Source organism: Rhamphochromis longiceps, linkage group LG1, assembly GCF_057381845.1.
Source record: "Rhamphochromis longiceps isolate RC_006_pf linkage group LG1, R_longiceps_female_GT1.1, whole genome shotgun sequence".
Lineage (NCBI taxonomy): Eukaryota > Metazoa > Chordata > Actinopteri > Cichliformes > Cichlidae > Rhamphochromis > Rhamphochromis longiceps.
This window is the reverse complement of record NC_140557.1, coordinates 26,358,236-26,366,883: the sequence shown is the minus strand read 5'-3', so window position 1 is coordinate 26,366,883 and position 8,648 is coordinate 26,358,236. Positions and strand designations below refer to the sequence as shown.

At 47.8% G+C, this 8,648-nt stretch overlaps 1 long non-coding RNA gene across 2 annotated transcripts; it reads right to left on the bottom strand.

Moving 5' to 3' along the window:
• Positions 1-642: 642 nt before the first annotated feature.
• On the bottom strand, positions 643-8,417 carry LOC146678833 (uncharacterized). Of its 2 annotated transcripts, none has more exons than XR_014911450.1 (4): positions 7,936-8,417; positions 7,546-7,715; positions 7,024-7,170; positions 643-1,062 (listed from the first exon to the last, which is right to left on the bottom strand). It is a non-coding gene; the product is annotated as an uncharacterized LOC146678833 (long non-coding RNA). The 2 variants fall into 2 exon arrangements; XR_014911449.1 differs by having other exon boundaries at positions 649-1,062; positions 7,629-7,715; positions 7,936-8,258.
• Positions 8,418-8,648: the final 231 nt, after the last annotated feature.

The window sequence follows — 8,648 nt, the reverse complement described above, 5'->3', positions numbered from 1 at the left end:
CGTTGTGGGTCTGTGAGCGCGAGGAGGGAGAAAAAGGGGAGTGGAAAGGTACGAGTTGTCATCGAGGAAAAACGGGAGCTGGAAGCATGTAAATATAATAATAACCACTGCAGCCAAGAAGAGTGCCTGACGAGCCTAGTTGTAAGTAAGCTATTAAGACTCGACTGTACACCGTGTTCGTGTTTTCCTCCGAAAACAATAAGTTCCGTTGGAGCAGCCTTTCAACGCCTCTCTCTGTCTCTCGCAAGAAAGGTTGACCCACACAACAAAGTAAAGCTAGTTTTCGGCTACGAGCCGACAGGGACCCCGCCGTATTAGTCAGAGGTCCCTTTACTACAGTTCGGAGTCGCGGACCTTCAGTAATAGTAATAAATCACACGGCAATAGTACATTCACGTTGTTGTAAAAAGCATGATAATATATTAAGTAATCCAAAGTATTCAGAATACGTTACTGTCATTGAGTAACGTAACGGAATACGTTACAGAATACATTTTGGGGCATGTATTCTGTATTCTGTAATGGAATACATTTTAAAAGTAACCTTCCCAACACTGATAGTACTATTACATTGTACCCCAATGCTACACTCACAAGCCACATTGTCAGATGCACCTTGCTAGTGTGGCGAGACGAGGTTGGGATATAAAGTAAATACTCTTCAGTTTTAAAGAACGACAACGCCACCCTGGGAATTTCACCCAGAGAATACTGGAAATGACACTAAATCACCAAAAAGGCACTTAGGTTCGCTATACTCAATCCAGAGACGAGGTTCAATAATAAACAAATTGACAATTTATTGGTAATTATTTAAAACACCGAATAAAAACATAATCATGAATATTCAAATACAAATATGCTTAAAAAGGTATTCAGAGCTGAGGCTTACCAGTGGAGGGGCAGGGATGCCACACACAACTAAAGAAAGAAAACACACCAAAACACAAGTGCAACACACTATCACACACTCACACTAATAAACTAGACAAGGCAGGTGTGTACACTCAAGGGATCCCACCACCAAGGCACCCTAGTCTCCTCCACGTCGGCACTCCGCATCTGAATAAAAGAAACAAAGAAAATGTTAATATATTACAACAAACTAATGTGTAGCACCGGGGGATAACCCAACTGCAGGACCACACTGGTGATCTACAGCTAGAAAAAGGGCCTCCCACCAGTGGTGTAACAGAAAATCCAAACTACAAATCAAAAAGCAATAAAACAACATACAATCTGAATAAAACTCTAAAATCTGGAGCAAACGGAATCACCGTACTGCTCCAACTTGCCGTCCACACGACGATAAGTTAACAGTCAATCAATATGCACGCCAGCTGACTCCGATAACCGGCATGCATATGGCCGTTGTCCACGCCGACGTCCACTGTAAAAGCTGACAGCAGCAGGGAAAGAATTCTCACAACGGGAACAGACGGTAAAAGCACAGCAAGGCAAAACAGCAGCACTTCAGTTCGCGTAGCTTGGCGCAAAACTAAGGCCCACACTTCCAAATAAGCCGGGTCACAGAACGTAAGCAGAATAGCTCAGAGGAGGCTTCTATAGCTACGACCAGCCGCGATGGAGGCTTCAGAAGAATAACCCGCAAATGATCTCCACCACACCGAGGGGAAGTCAGGTGACCAAAAAGGAGATCACAGGCAAGCGACGCAGAGACACTCAAATGGCCACTATTTATACCAGCGCCCCCTAATGGGCCAGGCTGAAAGTGGGTTGGACCGAAGGATAACATTCATCCTGCCACATTCTACCCCTCCTTCTTGCATTGTCGCCCCGACGATGAAAAGACACCCAGATTGGTCCCAAGGCCTAAAAAATGCAGAGACAGCATGTACCCTAAGCTCAGAAATAGAATCAGCAGCCCCTTGTGCCACCTCCCCTGTTGGTCTTGGGAGATGATGGATGTTTGAATGCTGGCCAGCTGTGGACCGGGTTGTTTTTCGCACCACCACATTTCTTGTATCAGAACTCGTAGAGGGAGCAGGAAGAGAGCTAGATGGAACTGGTGCTACACTCGGAGTAACTGTACAAGTGGCTGGGACATCGGAAGTTCGGTCTTCTGGCCGGAGCAACAACTCAGGGCTACTTGGAATCACTGCCACTGGGCTGTAAGATGGTGAAACATTTACTTGAGGAGCTCCTACGCTCAGGAATAACAGGTCACTGTCACTTGATGAGTCATGTCCTGGTTCTGGGGAGGATATTTCTGGGCCACGTGGGCTACTGCTTGGAGCAGGCCCTTCTGATGGTGTGGCTGCCGTTATCACAGCCTTCAACAAGGTACGATGAACATGCTTCACGCTGCTGGGATCATCTGCAGGTGCGATGGTATATACTACCCCACCTCCTTTAGGTGCCTTCAGGATTCTATATACCGCTGGTTTCCATCGATCTTGGATTTTACATCTCCCTCTTCCACTCAAATCGCGCAGGAACACCAACTGGCCGTCGTTCAATGGTGCCTCTTTCACCTTTTTGTCATGGTGCCTCTTTCTGCGGTCGGCAGCCAATTGCAATCGTTCCTTGGCTCCTTCATGTACAACCTGTAGCCGGGCTTGATGCTCCTGAATCCACTCGTGCACATCTCCACTGATGGGGTCCGGTACTCTGCCCAACAGAAAGTCCACTGGCAACCTGGGTTCTTGCCCAAACATCAATAAAAATGGAGTTTCCCCAGTAGCCTGATGGGGAGTGGTATTATAACAGTAGAGTAACTGGGGCAAACATACATTCCAGTCTCTTTTTCTGGACACTGGCAGGGTCCGCAACAAATTGTGCAAAGTCCTATTAAAACGTTCACACTGACCATTTCCAGCCGGATGATAAGGAGTAGTGTGGGACTTCTCGATACCATAAAACCTGCAGAGCTGCTGGATCAGGGAGCTTTCAAAGTTACGACCCTGATCGGAATGGATACGCGCTGGTACACCAAACTTCGAAAACCACTCAGTCACGAGAACCTGGGCCACTGTAGCAGCACATTGGTCACGAGTGGGGACAGCCAATGTATACTTGCTGAAAACATCAGTCATCACCAAAACGTTCTCCAGCCCATTCCAGGAAGGTTCGAGCAAGGTGTAATCAATGGCCAAGATTTCATTTGGTCGAGAAGCCAACAAATGTCCCATGAAACTTTGAGCTGCTGGTTGGGTGTCTTTTGCAACTTGGCAACGTTCGCATCTCTGACACCAACGAGCTACCTCAGCAGACATACCTGGCCAATAGCACCGTGAGCGGAGAAGCGCTAGGGTCCTTTCCACACCTTGATGGCCGTGCTCCTGATGAACATGAGTCAACACCTGCTCAATTAGTGCACTAGGCAGCAAAAGCTGAAGTACCACCTCGGCACCGTCAGGGCGATGAACCTGACGATACAGAACTCCTTCCCTTTCAATCAGACGATCCCATTGTCGTAGCAGCACCAGAGCAAGTGGAGCAAGCTGCTGCCGCTCCTCAAAGCTGGGTCGCTGCTTCCGTCTCCAGAACACCAAGATCTCCTTTATCACTGGGTCGACCTGTTGGAGGGCATGAAGATCAGGAGTAGTGAGATGGAGCAAAACCGTAATGGCAGCTTGTGATACCTCAGCTGGCCCCAGCCGCAAGGCTTGTTGAAGAGGTCCAGGCAAGGCTGTACCAGGAACCATGGCTTTAATCTCCTGAGGATCAGGTGGATGCTGGCGAGATAAAGCGTCTGCGTTCTTATTACTCCTTCCTGACCTGTACTTTAAGTCGAAGTCGAACGAAGCGAGCTGAGCTGCCCAGCGCTGTTCAGTAGCCCCAAGTTTAGCAGAAGACAAGTGACTAAGAGGATTGTTGTCGGTGTAAACAATACACTTATGGCCCAACAAGTACTCTCTAAATTTCTCAGTCATGGCCCACTTAAGTGCCAAAAACTCCAGCTTCATTGAGCTATAATTTAGCATATTGCGCTCAGTGGGCCTCAAACCCCGACTGGCATAGGCTATTGGCCTCACCTTACCTCCCTGCTCCTGGGAAAGCACTGCCCCTAGGCCGGCATGGCTGGCATCCACTTCTAAAATAAAAGGCAAAGAGAAATCTGCATAAGCGAGCACTGGTGCTGTTGTCAGTTTAGTCTTTAATGCCTCAAAACTTTGAGCACACTCTGCAGTCCAGTTCTCCACGACACCATGCTCTGACCTCTTCTTTGATTTTCTGCCTCCCCACTCTGCCACCAGTCTATGCAGAGGTGCCGCCAACTTGGCAAAACCCTCTACAAAACGGCGATAATAGCTGGCAAACCCAAGGAAGGAGCGTAGTTCCGAAACAGTCTTAGGAGGCTGCCAGTTAGCCACCACTTCCACCTTGCTAGGGTCCGTAGAGACACCTTGATCGGAGATGACATGGCCTAGGTAGCGAACCTCCCGCTGGAAAAAGGCACATTTGGCAAGCTTGGCTTTTAAACCTTCCTGCTGAAGCCGACCTAGCACCACATCCAGCCGCTCAAGATGTTGCGATACTGTTGATGAAAAGATTACAATGTCATCAAGATAGAGAAGCAGAGACTGGCACTGTTGATCACCGAAAAGGCGTTGCATTAGTCTCTGGAAGGTGCTAGGGGCATTACAGAGCCCAAATGGCATTCGGTTCCATTCAAATAGGCCGAAAGGAGTACAGAAGGCAGTCTTGGGCCTATCCTCTTCCGTAACTGGGACCTGATTATAGCCACTTGCTAAATCCATGGTGGAAAACCAACGGGCACCAGTCAGCGCATCTAAGGATTCTTCAATGCGCAGCAGGGGGAATGCATCTTTCCTTGTCTTGTTGTTCAGTTGCCGATAATCAACACACATGCGCGGGCTGCCATCCTTCTTCTTAACGAGCACAATGGGAGAAGCATAGGGGCTGCTACTCTCTCTAATCACCTCGGCCCCTAACAACTGGTTAATATGCTCTTTCACAACCTCGTACTCTGAAGGGGGGATGCGCCTATAACGCTGCCGCACGGGGATATCGTCTAAGACTGGAATGTCATGGGAGATCAAGTTAGTGCAACCCAAATCAGTGTCATGAGCAGAAAAGACCGAGCTGTATTTCTTAACGAGAGACCTCACCTGTCCCTGTTCCTCTGCTGACAGTTTAGACAAATCAATCCCTTCCATCTGATCCTGCACAGTAGGAGTGGCGGTGTGAGATGCCATTGTGGCTACGTTAGGGAGTACTTCTGTCACACCAGCGGGCAAACTGACCACATGAACATCTTCCAGGGTCCCTATAACGGTCCTAGGGTAAAGCAAGACCGCCGTAGTCCCTACATTAACAACTGGTATGTATGCAGTACCTCTAACCACTCGAACCAATGCAGGGGACGCTAAAAGTCCAGCAGGCAAGTTAACATCAGTAGGTTCAAATAACACAGTGGCACCTGAATATTGCTCAGAACAGGTGGCGGCCACTACTTTCATTACACCACCCGGAATGCAACATGCTCGCTTACCCCTCACTCTCACATGGCCAGACAAATCCAGTGGGGCTCTTATACTAACGTCATGGCACTTTTGCAGCGCCTGCACAAGGGGTTTAGGGGCCTCTGTGACAAAGCCCAAACTAAACAATGCTTCACCGTGTTGCCCAAAAAGCTCGTGGTAACACTTCCGAATGACATTCATCCCCAATACACCCGGAACCGTGGAAGGTCCTGCACCTGGAGGATCTTTAACGACCAACACGCCACACTGTGGAAGAAACTTGTCACAGAGCTCTACACTTAGCTCGATATAGCCAAGGTAAGGAATGGACAACCCATTAGCCGCTTTAAGCTGCAACCAATGACAAGCTTGGAGACGCTCTTGACCCCAGGACTCAAAATGCTGGCGGAAAGAACTTTCAGTAATGGTAGAGACCATGGACCCCGTATCAACCAAACAAGGTACTTTTATACCGCCCATGTCCACATCTATATGAGGACAGGATGAAATTAATTTCGAGACTGCCTCTGGACCATTAGAAACAACCCTTGAGCCAATAGACACCCCACCCGAACTGTGGCTCGGCAATACGGAGGGTGCTAGTTTTCCGAAGCCGTATTTAAAGGAGAGTGCCTGCGATTATGCAGAGGGGCCTGCGAAGGAGGCCGGGAACGAGGAACGCGTTCCCCATCACACTCCCGAGCAAAATGTCCAGGTTGCTGACAACGACGGCATATAATGGAGTCGCCCCGTCCTGAGCGAGGCATTCGATGGGGGCCCTGCAATCGAGCAATGCTCTGAGTGAGCTGATTAAGTTGCTCCTGCTGGCGCTTTAACAATTCCTTCATCTCGCTCATCTCAGACAAATGGGTAGACTGAGCTATTCCTGAGGGACCGCTATGGACCCCATACTGAATGCCATAAACAGAAGGGACAGAACTGCTTCTATGCCTAACGCCACTAGGCAACCCTTCACGTTCCCACCTAATAGCTTCCCCTCTAATCTCCAGCAATGTCAGTGTGGGCTGCCTCCTTACTAGCTGCTTTAACTCCCGCCGCAAGGTACTATCTAAGACCTGTTCAACAAATTGATCTCTTAATAAAACGTCAGCATTGGGCATGCCATTGGGGGCACTCGATTTAACTTTCTCCATAAGACCCAAGAGAGCGAGGGAAAACTCTTGCAGTGTCTCACTTTCCTGCTGTTTTCTAGAGAAGAAAGCTTCCTGCAATGCTACATAGGATTCTGAACAGCCATAAAGTTCTTGCAATATAGTAATTATCTTAGCAGGATCAGTCCTCTCTGCACTAGAGCGATATTTAATCTCCTCACGTGCTTCTCCTTCTAGGTGGTCAAACAGGAAAAATGCTTTATCAGCCAAAGACAAATGACGTGCTCTAGCACAACCTTCTAATTCCTCCAACCATTCATTCAACCCTATACCTGATTTTCCTCTAAACATAGGGCATTTTCTGTCACGGGGCACAAAAACTAGTCTCTCTGCTACAGAGACACCAGCCGTTGGGGGGTTCACAGATGATGCAGTTGAAGTAGAAGGTGTAGCACTAGTACCTGACCCAACAGCCCTCTCCTGACGCAGCCTCTCATTGTCTGCTTTCAGCTGCGCGATCAAGTCCCTGAGTTCCTGTAACTCTTCCTCCATCTCTGTAACACAGCTGTGAAATCCCACACCAAAGTAGCTGCTGCTTTGCCTTTATTCTGTACAAAATAATATAAAAAAACAATTTACGTTACACCAAACAAAAAAAGAAGAACACACGTCTCTGTTTTAAAGAGTATATCCTGTCGACAACAACGCCAAGTTTGTGGCGAGACGAGGTTGGGATATAAAGTAAATACTCTTCAGTTTTAAAGAACGACAACGCCACCCTGGGAATTTCACCCAGAGAATACTGGAAATGACACTAAATCACCAAAAAGGCACTTAGGTTCGCTATACTCAATCCAGAGACGAGGTTCAATAATAAACAAATTGACAATTTATTGGTAATTATTTAAAACACCGAATAAAAACATAATCATGAATATTCAAATACAAATATGCTTAAAAAGGTATTCAGAGCTGAGGCTTACCAGTGGAGGGGCAGGGATGCCACACACAACTAAAGAAAGAAAACACACCAAAACACAAGTGCAACACACTATCACACACTCACACTAATAAACTAGACAAGGCAGGTGTGTACACTCAAGGGATCCCACCACCAAGGCACCCTAGTCTCCTCCACGTCGGCACTCCGCATCTGAATAAAAGAAACAAAGAAAATGTTAATATATTACAACAAACTAATGTGTAGCACCGGGGGATAACCCAACTGCAGGACCACACTGGTGATCTACAGCTAGAAAAAGGGCCTCCCACCAGTGGTGTAACAGAAAATCCAAACTACAAATCAAAAAGCAATAAAACAACATACAATCTGAATAAAACTCTAAAATCTGGAGCAAACGGAATCACCGTACTGCTCCAACTTGCCGTCCACACGACGATAAGTTAACAGTCAATCAATATGCACGCCAGCTGACTCCGATAACCGGCATGCATATGGCCGTTGTCCACGCCGACGTCCACTGTAAAAGCTGACAGCAGCAGGGAAAGAATTCTCACAACGGGAACAGACGGTAAAAGCACAGCAAGGCAAAACAGCAGCACTTCAGTTCGCGTAGCTTGGCGCAAAACTAAGGCCCACACTTCCAAATAAGCCGGGTCACAGAACGTAAGCAGAATAGCTCAGAGGAGGCTTCTATAGCTACGACCAGCCGCGATGGAGGCTTCAGAAGAATAACCCGCAAATGATCTCCACCACACCGAGGGGAAGTCAGGTGACCAAAAAGGAGATCACAGGCAAGCGACGCAGAGACACTCAAATGGCCACTATTTATACCAGCGCCCCCTAATGGGCCAGGCTGAAAGTGGGTTGGACCGAAGGATAACATTCATCCTGCCACACTAGCACAGAGCCGGATCCCCGTTTGCCGTCAGAATTGCAGTAATTTCTTCAGTTCAACAAAGATGCTGAGTACATTCCTCAGAGATTTTGGTCCATGTTGATATGACAGCATCACACAGCTACTGCGGATTTGTCAATTGCACATCCATGATGTGAATCTCGTCTTCCACCACATCCGAAAGGTGCTCTATTGAGAGCTGGTGACCATTTGAGTGCAGTGAACTC